The sequence below is a fragment of the Heptranchias perlo genome, unplaced genomic scaffold (assembly GCF_035084215.1).
Source record: "Heptranchias perlo isolate sHepPer1 unplaced genomic scaffold, sHepPer1.hap1 HAP1_SCAFFOLD_227, whole genome shotgun sequence".
In the NCBI taxonomy this organism is placed as follows: domain Eukaryota; kingdom Metazoa; phylum Chordata; class Chondrichthyes; order Hexanchiformes; family Hexanchidae; genus Heptranchias; species Heptranchias perlo.
In genome coordinates this window covers 129388-145515 of record NW_027139241.1, presented here as the reverse complement: position 1 = coordinate 145515, position 16128 = coordinate 129388, and the positions used below count along the sequence as shown (strand labels likewise).

Below are 16128 nucleotides of genomic sequence, written 5' to 3'. Positions count from 1 at the left end.
TAAGTGGAGTTGGAAGAGGAACAGGAGAAGGCGGAGGAGGATGAGGACGTGTTAGAGGAGGGAGAGGAGGGAGAGGAAGAGGCGAAAGAAGAGGTGGAGGAGGAGAAAGAGGGGGAGGAGGAGGAGTGTTTGGAGGAGGAGGTGGAGGAGAAGGAAGAGGAGGAGAAGGAGGAGGGGGAGAAGGAGGTGGAGGAGTAGGAAGAGGAGGAGGATGAGGCGTTCGAGGAGGAGGGGTAAGTGGAGTTGGAAGAGGAACAGGAGAAGGCGGAGGAGGAAGAGGAGGTGTTGGAGGAGGAAGAGGAGGAAGAGGAGGAAGAGGAAGAGGCGGAAGACGAGGAGGAGGAGGAGAAAGAGGGGGAGGAGGAGTGTTTGGAGCAGGAGGAGGAGAAGGAGGTGGAGGAGTAGGAAGAGGAGGAGGAGAAGAAGGAGGAGGAGGAGTAGTAGGATGAGGAGGAAGTGGAGGAGGAGGAGAAGTTGGAAATGTGGCGAACGAGGAGAAGTTGGAGGAGGAAGAGGAGGAGGATTGGGAAGAGGAGAAGGAAGAGGAAGAGGAGGTGGAGGAGGAGGAGTTGGAGGTGGAAGAGGAGGAGAAAGAGAATGAAGATGTGGAGGAGGAGTAGGAGGATGAGGAAGAGGAAGAGGAGTAGGAGGATGATGAGGAGGTGGAGGGGAAGAGGAGGAGGAGAGACAGAGGAGGAGGGGAGGAGGATGATGTGGAGGGGAGAAGGATGAGTTGGAGGAGGAAAAGGAGGAGGAAGAGGAGGTGGAGCAGAAAGAGGAGGAGGCGGAGGAAGAAAATAACGAAGTGGAGGAGGAAAAGGAGGAAGCGGACGAGGAGGAAGAGGAAGAGGAGGAGGAGGAGGAGGAAAAGAAGGAGGAGGAGACGGGGAAAGAGGAGGATAATGAGAAGGAGGAGGAGTTAGAGGAGGAGGAGAGAGGGGAGCTGGAGGAGGAGGAGTTGGAGGAGGAAGAGGAAGAGGAGGGTGAAGAGGATGAGTTGAAGGAGCAAGAGAAGGAGGAAGAGGAACAGGAATTGGAGGAGGAGGAAGATGAGGAAGAGGAGGAGGAAGAGGAGGAGGAGGGGCAAGGTAAAGGAAGAGGAAGAGGAGGAGGTGGAGGAAGAGGTGGAGAAGGAGGATGTGGAGTAGTAGGAGGATGAGAGGAGGTGGAGGGGTAGGAGAAGGAAGAGGAGCCAGAGGAGGAGGAGGAAGAGGAGGAAGATAAAGTGGAGGAGGAAGAATTAGAGGAGTTGGAGGAGGAGTTGGTGGGGGAAGTGGAGGATGAGGAGGACAATGAGGAGGAGGAGGGGTTAGAGGAAGAGGAGCAGGAGGAGGATGAGTTGGAGGAGGAGGAGGAGGAGGAGGTGTTGGAGGAAGATGAGAAAAAGGAGGGGGAGGAGGTGGTGGAGGAAGATATGGAAGAGGAGGAGGAGGTGGAGGAGGAAGATGAGGAAGAGGAGGAGTTGGAGGAGATGAGGAGCAGGGCGTGAATGAGGAGGAGGAAGGGGAGGAGGGGAAGGAGGAGATAGAGGAGGAAGATGAGGAACTGGAGTAGGAGTTAAGGAGGAACAGAAGGGGAGGAGGAGGAGGAGAAGGAGGGGAAAAAGGAAGAGGAGGAGGAGGAAGATGAGGAAGAGGAGGAGGAAGATGAGAAAGAGGCGAAGGAGGAGGAAGAGGGGAGGAGGATTGACGAGGATGAGGAGGAAGAAGAGGGGAGGGTTGGAAGCTGAGGAAGAGGAGGAGGAGGAGAAGGAGGAGCAAGAATGATGTTGAAGAGGAGGGTGAGGAGAAAGAGGAGGGGAGTAGGAGGAAGACGAGGAAGTGGAGAAGGAGGAGGAAAACGAGGAAGAGGAGGAGGAAGGGTTGGAGGGAGAGAAGGAGCAGAATGAAGAGAGAAGAGGAAGGAAGTGGACAATGAGGAGGAGGAGTTAGAGGAGGAAGAGGAGGACTAGGCGCAGGAGTAGTAGGAGGAGGAAGAGTTGAAGGAGGAAGAGGGGTTGTTGGAGGAGGAGGAAGAGGAAGAGCAGGAGGTGGAGGAGGAAGATGTGGAAGATGAAGAGGAGCTTGAAGAGGAAGAGGAGGAGGAGGAGAAAGAGGAGGGGAAGAGGAGGAGGAGAACGAGGCATTGGGGGATTTGGAGGAGGAGGGGAAAGATGAGGAAGGAAGAAGTTGGATGACAAGGAGTCTGAGGAGGAGGAAAATGAGGAGGAAGAGTAGGAGTAGGAGGAAGAGGAAGGGGAGGAGGAGGAAGGGGAAGGGTAGGGGTTGGAGGATATGGAGGAGGAGGTGGAGGAGGAAGAGGAGGAGGAGAAGTAGGAGTTGGAGGAGGAGGTGGAGAAAGGGGTTGGAGTAGGAGAAATAGGAGGAGGAGAATGAGGAGGAGGAGGAAGAGAAAGAGGAGAAAGGGGATGAAGAATTAGAGGAGGAGGAGGAATTAGAGGAGTAGCAGGGTGCGGAGTTGGAAGAGGAGCAGGAAGAGGAGGAGGAAGGGAAGGTGTTGGAGGAGAAAGAGGAGGAAGAGGAAGACGTGGGGGAATAAAAGGAGGATGAGGTGGGGAGAAGGAGGAGAAAGAGGAGGAGGAAAAGGAGGAAGACAATGAAGAGGTGGAGGAGGAGAAGGAGGAAGAGAATGAGGAAGAGCAGAAGGAAGAGGAGGGGGAAGTGGAGGAGGAGGTGAAGGAGGAAGTGTGGTGAAGGAGGAGGAGTTGTACGAAGAAGAGGAGGAAAAAGAGAATGAAGAGGTGGAGGAGGATTTGGAGGATGAGGAGGAGGTACAGAAGTAGGAGGAGGATGAGGATGTGGAGGGGAAGAGGAGGAGGAGGGGAGGCAGAAGAAGCGGGGGAAGGATGAGTTGGAGGAGGAAGAGGAGGAGGAGGAAGAAGATGGGAGAATGATGAGTTGGAGAACGAAGAGGAGGAGGAGGAGGAAGGATGTGGAAGAGGGGGAGGAGGAAGAGGAGGAGGATAGGAGTAGGAGGAGAATGAAGAGAAGGAGGGATGGAGGAGGAAGAGGAGGAGGAAGAGAATGAAGAGGTGGAGGAGGAGTTGAAGGATAAGGAGGATGAGGAAAAGGAGTAGGAAGAGTGTGAGGAGGTGGAGAGGAGGAGGAACATGAGGGGAGTCGGAGGAGGAGGAGGAAGGACGTGGAAGAGAAGGAGGAGGAAGAGGAGGGATTAGGGGAGGACGAAGATGAGGATGAGGAAGTGGAGGAGGAGGAAGAGGAGGAGAGGTGGGGAGGAAGTGGAGGAGTATGAGGAGGAGGAGGAAGAGGAGGAGGCAGAGGAAGAGGAAGAGGTGGAAGAGCAGTTGGCAGAGGAAGAAAAGGAGGAGGAGGTGGTGGGGAGAAGGAAGAGGAGAAGGAGGAGGAGGAAGATAAGGAAGAGAAGGAGAAGGAAGAGAAGGAGGAGGAGGAATAGGAGGAGGGGTGGGGAGGAAGAGGAGGAGTATGAGGAGGGGGACGAGGACGAGGAAGAGGAGGAGGAAGAGGAGGAAGAGAAGGATGAAGAGAAGGATGAAGAAGATGGGGAAGAGGAGGAGGTAGAGGAAGAGGAGGAGGTGGGGAGAAAGAGGAGGAGGAGGAGAAGGAGGAAGAGGAGAAGTATTAGGAGGAGGAGGAAGAGAATGAAGAGGTGGAGGAAGATCTGGAGGGGAAGAGGAGGAGGAGTAGGAGGAGGTGGATGAGGAGGAAGTGGAGGAAGAAGAGGAGGAGAAGACGAGGAGGAGGATGAGTTGGAGGAGGGGAGGAGGAAGAAGAGTAGGAGGTGGAGGAAGAGGAGGAGGAGCAAGATGAGGAAGTGGAGGAGGAGGCACAAGAGGAGGAGGTGTACGAAGAGGAGGAGGCAGAAGAGTTTGTGGAGGAAGAGAAAGAGGAGGAGGAAGAGAGAAGGGGAAGGAGGAGGACAACAAGGAGGAGGAGGAATAGGAACAGGAGGAGGAAGAGTTGAAGGAGGCGGAGGAGGTGTTGGAGGAGAAGAGGAGGGTGAGGTGGATGAGTTGGAGGAGGAAAACGTGGACGAGGGGGGACAAGAGGAGGAGCAGGAGGTGGAGGATGAAAATGAGGATGATGAGGAGGAGTTGAAGGAGGAAGAGGAGGAGGAGGAGAATGAGGAGGAGGAAGAGGAGGAGAAGACGGAGGCAGAGGGAGAGTTGGAGGAGGAGGAGGAAGTTGAGGAAGGGGAGAAGTTGAAGGACGAGTAGTTGGAGGAGGAGGAGGAGGATGAGGAGGAAGAGAAGTAGGAGTTGGAGGAGAAGGAGGAGAAAGGCGTTGGAGTAGAAGAAATAGGAGTAGGAAAAGGAGGAGGATGAGGAGGAGGAAGAAGAGAAAGAGGAGGAGGAGGAGTTAAGGAGGATGAGTAGTTGGAGGAGGAGGAGGATGCGGAGTTGGAAGAGGAGAAGGAGGAGGAGGGGAAAGAGTAGGAGGAGGAGTGTTTGGAGGAGGAGGTGGAGGAGAAGGAAGTGGAGGAGGAGGAAGAGGGGGAGAGGTGGGGAGGAAGAGGAGGAGGCAGAGGAAGATGAAGAGGTGGAAGAGGAGTTGGCAGAGGAAGAAAAGGAGGAGGAGATGGTGGGGAGAAAGACGAGGAGAAGGAAGAGGAGGAGGAGGAGAGAAGGAGGAGGAGGAATCGGAGGAGGGTGGGGAGGAAGAGGAGGAGTATGAGGAGGAGGATGAGGACGAGGAAGAGGAGGAGGAAGAGGAGGATGAAGAGGAGGAGGTGGGGAAAAAGAGGAGGAGGAGAAGGAGGAAGAGGAGAAGTATTAAGAGGAGGAGGAAGAGAATGAAGAGGTGGAGGAAGATCTGGAGGGGAAGAGGAGGAGGAGGAGTAGGAGGAGGTGGATGAGCAGGAAGAGGAAAAGGAGGAGGAGAAGGAAGTGGAGGAGGAAGAGGTGGAGTAGTAGGAGAAGACGAGGAGGAGGATGAGTTGGAGGAGGGGAGGAGGAAGAGTAGGAGGAGGAGGAAGAGTAGGAGGTGGAGGAAGAGGAGGAGGAGGAAGATGAGGAAGAGGAGGAGGCGCAAGAGGAGGAGTTGGACGAAGTGGAGGAGGCAGAAGAGTTTGTGGAGGAAGAGAAAGAGGAGGAGGAAGAGAGAAGGGGAAGGAGGAGGACAACGAGGAGGAGGAGGAATAGGAACAGGAGGACGAGGATGAAGAGTTGAAGGAGGCGGAGGAGGTGTTGGAGGAGAAGAGGAGGGTGAGGTGGATGAGTTGGAGGAGGAAAACATGGACGAGGAGGGAGAAGAGGAGGAGTAGGAGGTGGAGGAGGAAAATGAGGATGATGAGGCGGAGTAGGAGGAGAAAGAGGAGGAGGAGGAAGAGGAGGAGAAGACGGAGGCAGAGGGAGAGTTGGAGGAAGAGAAGGAAGTTGAGGAAGGGGAGAAGTTGAAGGACGAGTAGTTGGAGGAGGAGGAGGAGGAGGAGGATGAGGAGGAAGAGAAGTAGGAGTTGGAGGAGAAGGAGGAGAAAGGGGTTGGAGTAGGAGAAATAGGAGTAGGAAAAGGAGGAGAATGAGGAGGAGGAAGAAGATAAAGAGGAGGAGGAGGAGGAGGAGGAGGAGTTAAGGAGGAGGAGGATGAGTAGTTAGTGGAGGAGGAGGATCCAGAGTTGAAAGAGGAGAAGGAGGAGGAGGAGAAAGAGTAGGAGGAGGAGTGTTTGGAGGAGGAGGTGGAGGAGAAGGAAGAGAACAAAGAGGAGGAGGAGGAGGAGGAGGAGGAGGAAGAGGAGGAGAAAGTGGAGGAGGAGGAGAAGGAGGAAGTGTGGCGGAAGAGGAGGAGAATTGGGAAGAGGAGGAGGAAGAGGGAGTGGAGGAGGAGTTGTAGGCGGAAGAGGAGGTGGAGGAGGGAAGGCAGAGGATGAGTGGGAGAATGATGAGTTGGAGGAGGAAATGGAGGAGGATAGGAGGAGGAGGTGGAGGAGAATGAAGAGAAGGAGGAGGACGATGAGGAGGAGGAAAAGGAGCATGGGTGGAGGAGGAAGAGAATGAGGAGGTGGAGGAGGAGTTGGAGGATGAGGAGGAGGAAGAGGAGTAGGAGGAGGATGAGGGGGTGGAGGGGAAGAGGAGGAGGAGGAGGAGAGGCAGAGGAGGATGGGAGGAGGATGATGTGGAGGGGAGAAGGATGAGTTGGAGCAGGAGGGGAAGGACATGGAAAAGAAGGAGGTGTTAGAGGAGGAAGATGAGGAGCAGGAGGAGGAGAATGAAGAGGAGGAGGAGGAGTTGGAGGATGCGGAGGAGGAAGAAGGGGAGTAGGAGGAGGATGAGGAGGTGGTGGGGAAGAGGAGGAGGAGGAGGGGAGGCAGAGGAGGAGGGGAAGGAGGACCTGGAGGGGAGAAGGATGAGTAGGAGGAGGAAGAGGAGGAGGAGAAGGAGCAGGAGTAGGTGGAGGAAAGACATTGAAGAGGAGGAGGAGGAAGAGAAGGAGGAGGAAGAGGAGCATGGGTGGAGGAGGAAGAGGAGGTGGATGGGAATGAAGAGGTGGAGGAGGAGTTGGAAGATGAGGAGGAGGAAGAGGAGTAGGAGGAGAATGAGGAGGTGGAGGGGAAAAAGAGGAGGATGAAGAGGAGGAAGTGGAGGAGGAGGAGGAGGAAGGACATGGAAGTGGAGGAGGAGGTGTTAGAAGAGGAGGAAGACAAGGAGGAGGAAGATGAGGAGCAGGGGGAGGAGAATGAAGAGGAGGAAGAGGAAGAGGAGGAGGAGGCAGAGGTGGTGGAGGAGGAAGAGGAGGAGGATGAGGAGGAGGGGGAGAAGAGGAGGAGGGGTTGGGAGAAAAAGGAGAAGTATGATGATTTGGAGGAGGAAGACAAGGAGGAGGAGGAAGAGGAGGAGGATGAGGAGGAGGAGTTGGGGAGGAAGATGAGGAGGAGGAGGAGGAGGAGGAAGACGAGGAAGAGGATGAGGCGGAGGAAGGGGAGGAGGAGGTGGTGGAAGAAGAGGAGGAGGATGAAGAGGAGGAGAAGGATTAGGAGGAAGAGAAGTAGGAGTTGGAGGAGGAGGAGGAGAAATGGGTTGCAGGTGGAGAAATAGTAGGAGGAGAAGGAGGAGGATGGGGAGGAGGAAGAAGAGAAAGAGGAGGAGGAGGAGTTAGAGGAGGAGGAAGATGAGGAGTTAGAGGAGGAGGAGTATGCGGAGTTGTAAGAGGAACAGGAGGAGAAGGTGTTTGAGGAGGAAGAGAAGGAAGTTGAAGAGGTGGAGGAAGAGGAGGAGGAGGTAGGGAGAAGGAGGAGAAAGAGGAGTAGGAGAAGGAGTGTTTGGAGGAGGAGGTGGATGAGTAGGAAGAGGAGGAAGAGGAGGAGGAGGAGAAGGAGATGGATGAGTAGGAAAAGGAGGAGGAGGAGTAGTAGGAGGAGGAAGTGGAGGAGGACGAGAAGGAGGAAGTGAGGTGAAGGAGGAGATGTTGGAGGAGGAAGAGGAGGAGGATTTGGAAGAGGAGGAGTAGAAAGAGGAATTGGAGGTGGAAGAGGAGGAGAAAGAGAATGAAGATGTAGAGCAGGAGTTGGAGTGTGAGGAGGAGGAGGAGGAAGAAGATGAGAGGAAGAGGAAGGGGTGGAGAAGGAAGTCGAGGAGGAAGAGAATGAGGAGGAAGAGGAGGAGGGGTGGGGAGGAAGAGGAGGAATATGAGGTGGAGGAGGAAGAGGAGGAGGAGGAGGAATAGGAGGATGAGGAGGAGGAAGGTCAAGGAAGAGAAGGTAGAGGAAGAGGAGGAAGAGGATGAGGAGGTGTTGGAGGAAGAGGAGAAGTATGATGATGATGTGGAGAATGACAAGGGATAGGAGGAGGAGGGTGAAGAGGAGGAGGAGGAGGCTGAGGGGTTGAGGAGGAAGAGGAGGAGTATGAGGAGGAGAAGGAGGTGGAGGAAGGCGAGGAAGAGGTGGTGGTGGAAGAAGAGGAGGAGGAAAAAGAGCAGGAGGAGGAGGATGAGGAGGAAGACAAGTAGGAGTTGGAGGAGGAGGAGGAGAACGGTGTTGGAGTAGGAGAAATAGGAGGATGAGAAGGAGAAGGATGGGGAGGAGGAAGAAGAGAAAGAGTAGGAGGAGGAGTATGCGGAGTTGGAAGAAGAACAGGAGGAGGAGGAGGAACAGGAGGTGTTGGAGGAGGAAGAGGAGGGAGAGGAAGAGACAGAGGAATAGGAGGAGGAGGTGGAGGAAGGAGGAAAAAGAGGAGGAGAATGAATGTTTGGAGGAGAAGGTGGAGGAAGAGGAAGAGGAGGAGGAGGAGAAGGAGGTGGAGGAGTAGGAAGTGGAGGAGGAGGAGAAGGAGGAGGAGAAGGCGTTGGAGGAGGAGGAAGTGGAGGAGGAGGAGACGAAGGAAGTGTGGCGAAGGAGAAGAAGTTGGAGGTGGAAGAGGAGGAGGATTGGGAAGAGGAGGAGGAAGAGGAAGAGGAGGTGGAGGAGGAGGAGTTGGAGGTGGAAGAGGAGGAGAAAGAGAATGAAGATGTGGAGGAGGAGTTGGAGGATGAGGAGAAGGAGGTGTAGGAGGAGGGTTAGGAGGTGGAGGGGAAGTGGAGTGGAGGAGCGGATGTAGTGGAGGAGGGGGAGAATAATGAGTTGTAGGAGGAGGAGAAAGAGGATGAGGAGGAAGGGGAGGAGGGGTGGAGGAGGAAGAGGAGGAGAAAGAGAATGAAGAGGTGGTGGAGGAGTCGGAGGATGAGTAGGAGGAAGAGGAGTTGGAGGAGGATGAGGAGGTGGAGGGGAAGAGGAGGAGGAGGGGGAGCACAGGAGGAGGAGAGGAGGATGACGTGGAGGGGAGAAGGATGAGTTGGAGGAGGAAGTGGATGAAGAGGGGAAGGAGGAGGAGGAGGCAGGACGTGGAAGAGAAGGGTGAGTTGCAGAAGGAAGAGAAGGAGTACGAGGAGGAGGTGGAAGAGGAGAAGGAGGAGGAAGTGGAGAAGGAGGTAGAGGAGGAGGAGGAGGAGGAAGAGGATGAGGAAGAAGAGAAGGAGGAGAAAGAAGTGGATGAGGAAGAGGAGGAGGAGGATGAAGAGGAGGAGGAGGAAGAGGAGGAGGGGTGGGGAGGAAGTTTTGGAGTATGAGGAGCAGGAGGAGGAGGGAGATGAGGAAGAGGAGGAGGAGGAGGAGTAAGGGTAGGAGGAAGAGGAGGAGGAGAAGGAAGAGGGTGAGGAGGAATAAGAGGAGGAGGAGGAGGAAGATGAGGGAGAGGAGGAGGCAGAGGAAGAAGAGGAGGAGGAGGTGGGGAGAAAGAGGAGGAGGAGTAGAAGGAATAGTAGGAGGAGGAGGAAGAGAATGAAGAGGTGGAGGAAGAGCAGGAGGGGAACAGGAGGAGGAGGAGGATCAGTTGGAGGAGGAAGAGAAGGAGTAAGAGGAGGAGTTGGAAGAGGAGGAGAAGGAAGAGCAGGAGGAGGAGGAGGAAGAAGAGGATGAGAGGAGGAGGAAGAGGGGGAGGAGAAGGAAGTGGAGGAGAAGGAAGAGGAGCAGGAGGATGAAGAGGAGGAGGAAGAAGAGGAGGAGGAGGAAGAGGAGGCGGAACGTCGTGGAAAAGAAGGAGGGGGAAGAGGACAAAGAGGCAGAGGAGGAGTTGGAGGAAGGGGAGGAGGAAGGTCAAGGAAGAGAAGGAGTTGGAAGAGGAGGAAGAGGCAGAGGGGAAGTTGGAGGAAGTGGAGGAGGAGGAGGAAGTGGATGAGGAGGAAGGGGAAGAGGAGGAGGAGAACGAAGTGGAGGATGAAGAGGAGGAAGGGAAGAAGGAGAAGACAAGGAGGAGGATGAGTTGGAGGAGAGAGAGGAGGAAAAGGAGGGAAAGAGCAGGAGGAAGTGTGGTGAAGGAGGAGGAGGAAGAAAAGGAGGAGGAGGTGTAGGAGGAGAAGGGGAGGAGGAAGCAGAAGGGAGGAGCAGGGGATGTGAGGCAAAGGAGGGGTGGAAGAGGAGGAGGAGGAAGAGGAGGAGGAGGAGGAGCAGGAGGAGAAGGAGAAGGAGGAGGAGGAGTTGGAGGTGTATGAGGAACAGGAGTAGGAGGAGGATCAGGAGGAGAAGGAGGAAGAGGAAGTGGAACAGGAGGAGGAAGAGGAGGAGGAAGAGGAGGAGCAGAAGGAGGAGGAGGACAAGGAGTAGGAGTAGCAGGAGGATGAGGGGTAGGGGAGGAGGAAGAGGAGGAGGGGAAGAGGAGGAGGTGTTTGAGGAGAAGGAGATGTTGTAGGAGGAGGAGAAGGAGGAGGAGGGGAGGAAGTTGAAGAGGATGAGGAGGAGGAAGTAAAGGAGGAGGGGAGAAGGAGGAGAAGGAGGTGGAGTTGGAAGAGGATGAGGAGGTGTAAGAGGAGGAGGTGTAAGACGAGGAGGAGGAGGAGAAGGTGGAGGAGTTGGAGGAGGATGAGGAGGAGGAAGAGAATGAAGAGGTGGTGGAGGAAGGGAATGATGAGGTGGAGGAGGAATTGGAGGGTGAGGAGGTGGGGAAGAGGAGTAGGAGGAGGATGAGGAGGGGAAAAGGAGGAGGAGAGGAGGCAGAGGAGGAGTAGTGGAGGAGGGGAGGAGGAGTGGAGGCAGAGGAGGAGGAGGAAGAGGTGGAGGGGAGACAGAGCAGGAGGAGGAGGAGGAGGTGGAGGGGAGGTGGAGGAGGAGAAGAAGGAGGGGCGAAGGAGGATGAGGTCGAGGAAATGGAGGAGGGGAAGCGGAGGAGGTGGAAGAGGAGGAATGGGAGGAGGGGAGGGGAGGAGGTAGAGGAGTGGAGGAGGGGGATGAGGTGGAGGAGGAGGAGTGGAGCAGGTGGAGGAGGGGATGAGTTGGAGGGAAGGAGTTGGAGAAGGAGGGAGGGGAGGAGGAGGAAGATGATGAGAGGAGATGGGGAGGGGAGATGGTGGAAGAGGAGGAGGGGAGGAGGGAAGGCGGAGTGGAGGCAGAGGAGGAGGAGGAAGAGGTGGAGGGGAGATGGAGCAGGAGGAGGAGGAGGTGGAGCGGAGACGGAGGAGGAGAAAAAGGAGGGGCGGAGGAGGACGAGGTCGAGGAAAAGGAGGAGGGGAGGCGGAGGAGGTGGAAGAGGAGGAATGGGAGGAGGGGAGGGGAGGAGGTAGAGGAGTGGAGGAGGGGGATGAGGTGGAGGAGGAGGAGTGGAGCAGGTGGAGGAGGGGAGGAGTTGGAGGGGAGGAGTTGGAGAAGGAGGGAGGGGAGGAGGAGGAAGATGATGAGAGGAGATGGGGAGGGGAGATGGTGGAAGAGGAGGAGGGGAGGAGGGAAGGCGGACTGGAGGCAGAGGAGGAGGAGGAAGAGGTGGAGGGGAGATGGAGCAGGAGGAGGAGGAGGTGGAGCGGAGACGGAGGAGGAGAAAAAGGAGGGGCGGAGGAGGACGAGGTCGAGGAAAAGGAGGAGGGGAGGCGGAGGAGGTGGAAGAGGAGGAACGGGAGGAGGGGAGGGGTAGGAGGTAGAGGAGTGGAGGAAGGGGAGGAGGGGAGGAGTGGGAGGGGAGGAGTTGGAGAATGAGGGAGGGGAGGAGGAGGAAGATGATGAGAGGAGGAGGGGAGGGGAGTTGGTGAAAGAGGAGGAGGGGAGGGGGAAGAGGTGGAAGAGGTCGAAGAGGAGGGGGAGGAGATGCTGGAGTGGAGGAAGGGGAGGGGAAGAGGTGGAGGAGGAGGGAAGCGGAGGAGGAGGAAGAGGAGGAGGGTGAGGGGAGGAGTTGGAGGTGGGGAGGAAGGGAGGTGGAGGAGGTGCTGGAGTGGAGGAAGGGGTGGGGAGGAGGAGGAGGGTGAGGGGGAGGAGTTGGAGGTGGGGAGGAGGGGGAGGTGGAGGATGAGGAGGAGGAGAGGGAGTAAAAGCTTCACAGGCCATTTCTACCTGGCCTTGAGGTGCCCTTGAGGCTTCGGCGGACGCTCCAGGCTTCCGCCCTCTGGGTTTTGGAGGCCGCAGAGGGCCCAGGCCAAAGACTGCCCCTGCCCGCGCCCGAGCATGGGCAGACTCGGCCACTGGGAGAGGAGGCAGCATTGCGGGTACTGGGTGAGGTTTGAGCGGGGCAGGGTTGGAGCAGGAGGTGTAGACGGCCACGATCATGGCCTGCACGGGCTCATTTGCGAGCCATGGTTGACTGTACCTCCATCATTCCCCCCTTTTCAAGAACAGGCCTCCTCCCCCCCCCACCCCGGGGTTCAGCTTCTGTGTCCAGTCTCCATCCTCAGGTTTCTCACCGTTCAGTCCTTCTACAATTCTCTGGCCTTTGGAAGAATGAGGTGCAACGCTTAAGATTCTGAGGGGGCTTGACAGGGGAGACGCTGAGAGGCTTGTTTCCCCCTGGCTGGAGAGTCTGGAACGAGGGGGCATAGTCTCAGGATAAGGGGTCGGTCATCCTAGACTGAGATGAGGAGGAATTTCTTCACTCAGAGGGTTGTAATCTTTGGAATTCTCTACCCCAGAGGGCTGTGGATGCTCATTGAGTATATTCAAGGCTGAGATCAATGGATATTTGGGCTCGAAGGGGGGAACCAGTAGATGTAGTATATTTGGATTTTCAAAAGGCATTCGATAAGGTGCCACACAAGAGGTTATTACACAAGATAAGGGCTCATGAGGTTGGGGGTAACATATTAGCATGGATAGAGGATTGGTTAACGGACAGAAAACAGAGAGTAGGGATAAACGGGTCATTCTCAGGTTGGCAGGCTGTAACTAGTGGGGTACCACAAGGATCAGTGCTCGGGCCTCAGCTATTTACAATCTATATTAATGACTTAGATGAAGGGACCGAGTGTAATGTATCCAGGTTCGCTGACGATACAAAGCCAGGTGGGAGAGTAAGCTGTGAGGAGGACACAGAGAGTCTGCAAAGGGATATGGACAGGTTAAGTGAGTGGGCAAGAAGGTGGCAGATGGAGTATAATGTGGGGAAATGTGAGGTTATTCACTTTGGTAGGAACTATTAAATGTTGGTGTTGAGAGGGATTTGGGTGTCCTGGTACAAGAAACACAGAAAATGAGCATGCAGGTACAGCAAGCAATCAGGGAGGTAAATGGTATGTTGGCCTTTATTGCAAGGGGTTGGAGTACAAGAGTCAGGAAGCCTTATTACAATTGTACAGGGCTTTGGTGAGACCTCACCTGGAGTACTGTGTACAGTTTTGGTCTCCTTATCTAAGGAAGGATAGACTCGCCTTAGAGGCGGTGCAACGAAGGTTCACGAGATTGATTCCTGGGATGAGAGGGTTGTCCTATGAGGAGAGGTTGAGTAGAATGGGCCGAGACTCTCTGGAGTTCAGAAGAATGAGAGGTGATCTCATTGAAACATTGAAGATTCTGAGAGGGCTTGACAGGGGAGATGCTGAGAGGTTGTCTCCCCTGGCTGGAGAGTCTAGAACGAGGGGGCATAGTCTCAGGATAAGGGGTCGGCCATTCTAGACTGAGATGAGGAGGAATTTCTTCACTCAGAGGGTTGTGAATCTTTGGAATTCTCTACCCCAGAGGGCTGTGGATGCTGAGTCTTTGAGGCTGAGATGGTTAGATTTTTGGCCTCTAAGGGGGGAATCGAGGGATATGGGGATCGGGCGGGAAAGCAGAGTTGAGGTCGGAGATCAGCCGTGATCTCGTTGAATGGCGGAGCAGGCTCGAGGGGCCGAATGGCCTACTCCCGCTCCTATTTCTTAGGTTCTTAATGAAGCTGTTCAAATTCTGTCACCGGGCATCTGCCAGTTCCCAGTCTCTCCACCTCCGACCGAGAGGGGCGCAGATGTGCCAGTTAGCCTCCTCCTCTGCACCTGTGAGCTGGACTATTTGTTGTGGACCCCCCCACCCCCACCCCGTCTCCCTCCGGTCCTCGCCCTCTCCCTTGCGTTTTGCGCCGTCTTCTCCTACAAGGGGCGAAAGAACGGACCTGGGAAGGTGTCCTATTCTCCCGATGAATGGAGTGCGTCAAGTGGGCCTGATGATCAGACAGCCCACCACATTGCACGACGATTGGGGTGAGTGGCAGAGGTGGACGGGGAGGTGAGGGAGTGCGTGGAACGTGAGGGGGGGCGGGTGCTGGTGAAACGGAAGTGTGTTGGAGGAGTGTGACGCAGCAGGCCTGGCAAGGCAGAGTGAGCGAGGGGGATGTTGTACACCACAGGATGTGGGTGAGAAAGCAAGCATACACACTTCCCCTCGAAACATAGGAGCAGGAGTAGGCCATTCAGCCCCTCGAGCCTGCTCCGCCATTTGATAAGATCATGGCTGATCTGTGATCTAACTCCATATACCTGCCTTTGGCCCATATCCCTTAATACCTTTGGTTGCCAAAAAGCTATCTATCTCAGATTTCAATTTAGCAATTGAGCTTGTATCAATTGCCGTTTGCGGAAGAGAGTTCCAAACTTCTACCACCCTTTGTGTGTAGAAATGTTTTCTAATCTCGCTCCTGAAAGGTCTGGCTCTAATTTTTAGACTGTGCCCCCTACTCCTAGAATCCCCAACCAGCGGAAATAGTTTCTCTCTCTCCACCCTATCCGTTCCACTTAATATCTTATAAACTTCGATCAGATCACCCCTTAACCTTCGAAACTCCAGAGAATACAACCCCAATTTGTGTAATCTCTCCTCGTAACTTAACCCTTGAAGTCCGGGTATCATTCTAGTAAACCTACGCTGCACTCCCTCCAAGGCCAATATGTCCTTCCGAAGGTGCGGTGCCCAGAACTGCTCACAGTACTCCAGGTGCGGTCTAACCAGGGTTTTGTATAGCTGCAGCATAACTTCTGCCCCCTTGTACTCTAGTCCTCTAGATATAAAGGCCAGCGTTTCATTAGCCTTATTGATTATTTTCTGCACCTGTTCAATGATCTATGTGCCTGTGCCCCTCGATCCCTTTGGACATCCACTGTTTTTAACTTTTGACCATTTAGAAAGTACCCTGTTCTATTCTTTTTGATCCAAAGTGGATGACCTCGCATTTGTCTACATTGAATTCCATTTGCCACAGTTTTGCCCATTCACCTAATCTATCAATATCGCTTTGTAATTTTATGTTTTCATCGACACTGCTGACAATGCCACCGACCTAGTTAGGTCATTGAACCAAGACCGGGGGCACAATATTCCTGCTGCTTACCTCCTTGGCCTCCTCCAAACAAGCCTTCTTGGTGAAAGCAGCAGGTGACTCCTTCCCATTTCTGGGGAAAATCATTTTAGTCCTGCTCCTGACTGTGCCCTGCATTAAGCGAAGATATTTTAAAAATTTATGATAGAAAGTGGGGGGAGATAACTGATAAGCAAATCAAACTTGGAGAGGATAAAGCCCCTCTCCGGATGGATTACCTCCGTGAACATTAAAAGATCAAGTTATAGTCCAACAATTTTATTTGAAAATCACAAGCTTTCAGAGGCTTCCTCCTTCCTCAGGTGAATGTTGTGGAAATGAAATCCTCGAACCTTTCGCATTTATAAATCACAGAACAATACCTGGTGATTACAGATAGTCTTTCCAACTGCCCGTTGCCAAGGCAATCAAAGTGTTCAGACAGAGAGGTGTTACCTACAGGGCCACCGAATATACAAACAACCAAAAAAACCACAGAGAGAGAGAGGCAGTACTTCCCTGGAGCGGAGAAACTACGCCATGTTCTCTGCAGCCTTCAACATGTCATCGATGACGACGAACACCTCGCTATGGCCATCCCCACATCTCCACTACTCGCCTTTAAACAGCCACCCAACATCAAACAGACCATTGTTCACAGCAAATTACCCAGCTTTCAGGAGAACAGTGTCCACGACACCACACAACCCTGCCACGGTAACCTCTGCAAGACATGCCAGATCATCGACACAGATACCACCATCACACGAGAGGACACCACCCACCAGGTGCATGGTTCATACTCCTGTGACTCGGCCAACGTTGTCTACCTCATACGTTGCAGGAAAGGATGCCCCAGAGCATGGCACATTGGCGAGACCATGCAGACGCTGCGACAACGGATGAATGGACACCGCGCAACAATCGCCAAACAGGAGGGTTCCCTCCCAGTCGGGGAACACTTCAGCAGTCAAGGACATTCAGCCACCGATCTTCGGGTAAGCGTTCTCCAAGGCGGCCTTCGAGACACACGACAACGCAAAATCGTCGAGCAGAAATTGATAGCCAAGTTCCGCACCCATGAGGACGGCCTCAACCGGGATCTTGGGTTCATGTCACGCGACACGTAACCCCACCAGCAAACAAAAGTTATCTGTTTTTAATATAAC

The 16128-nt window shown here is 54.5% G+C and overlaps 1 pseudogene; it reads left to right on the top strand.

The window, feature by feature from the left end:
* The first annotated feature begins 3187 nt into the window (after window positions 1-3187).
* On the top strand, window positions 3188-9903 carry LOC137310144 (ABC transporter F family member 4-like; annotated as a pseudogene).
* Window positions 9904-16128: the final 6225 nt, after the last annotated feature.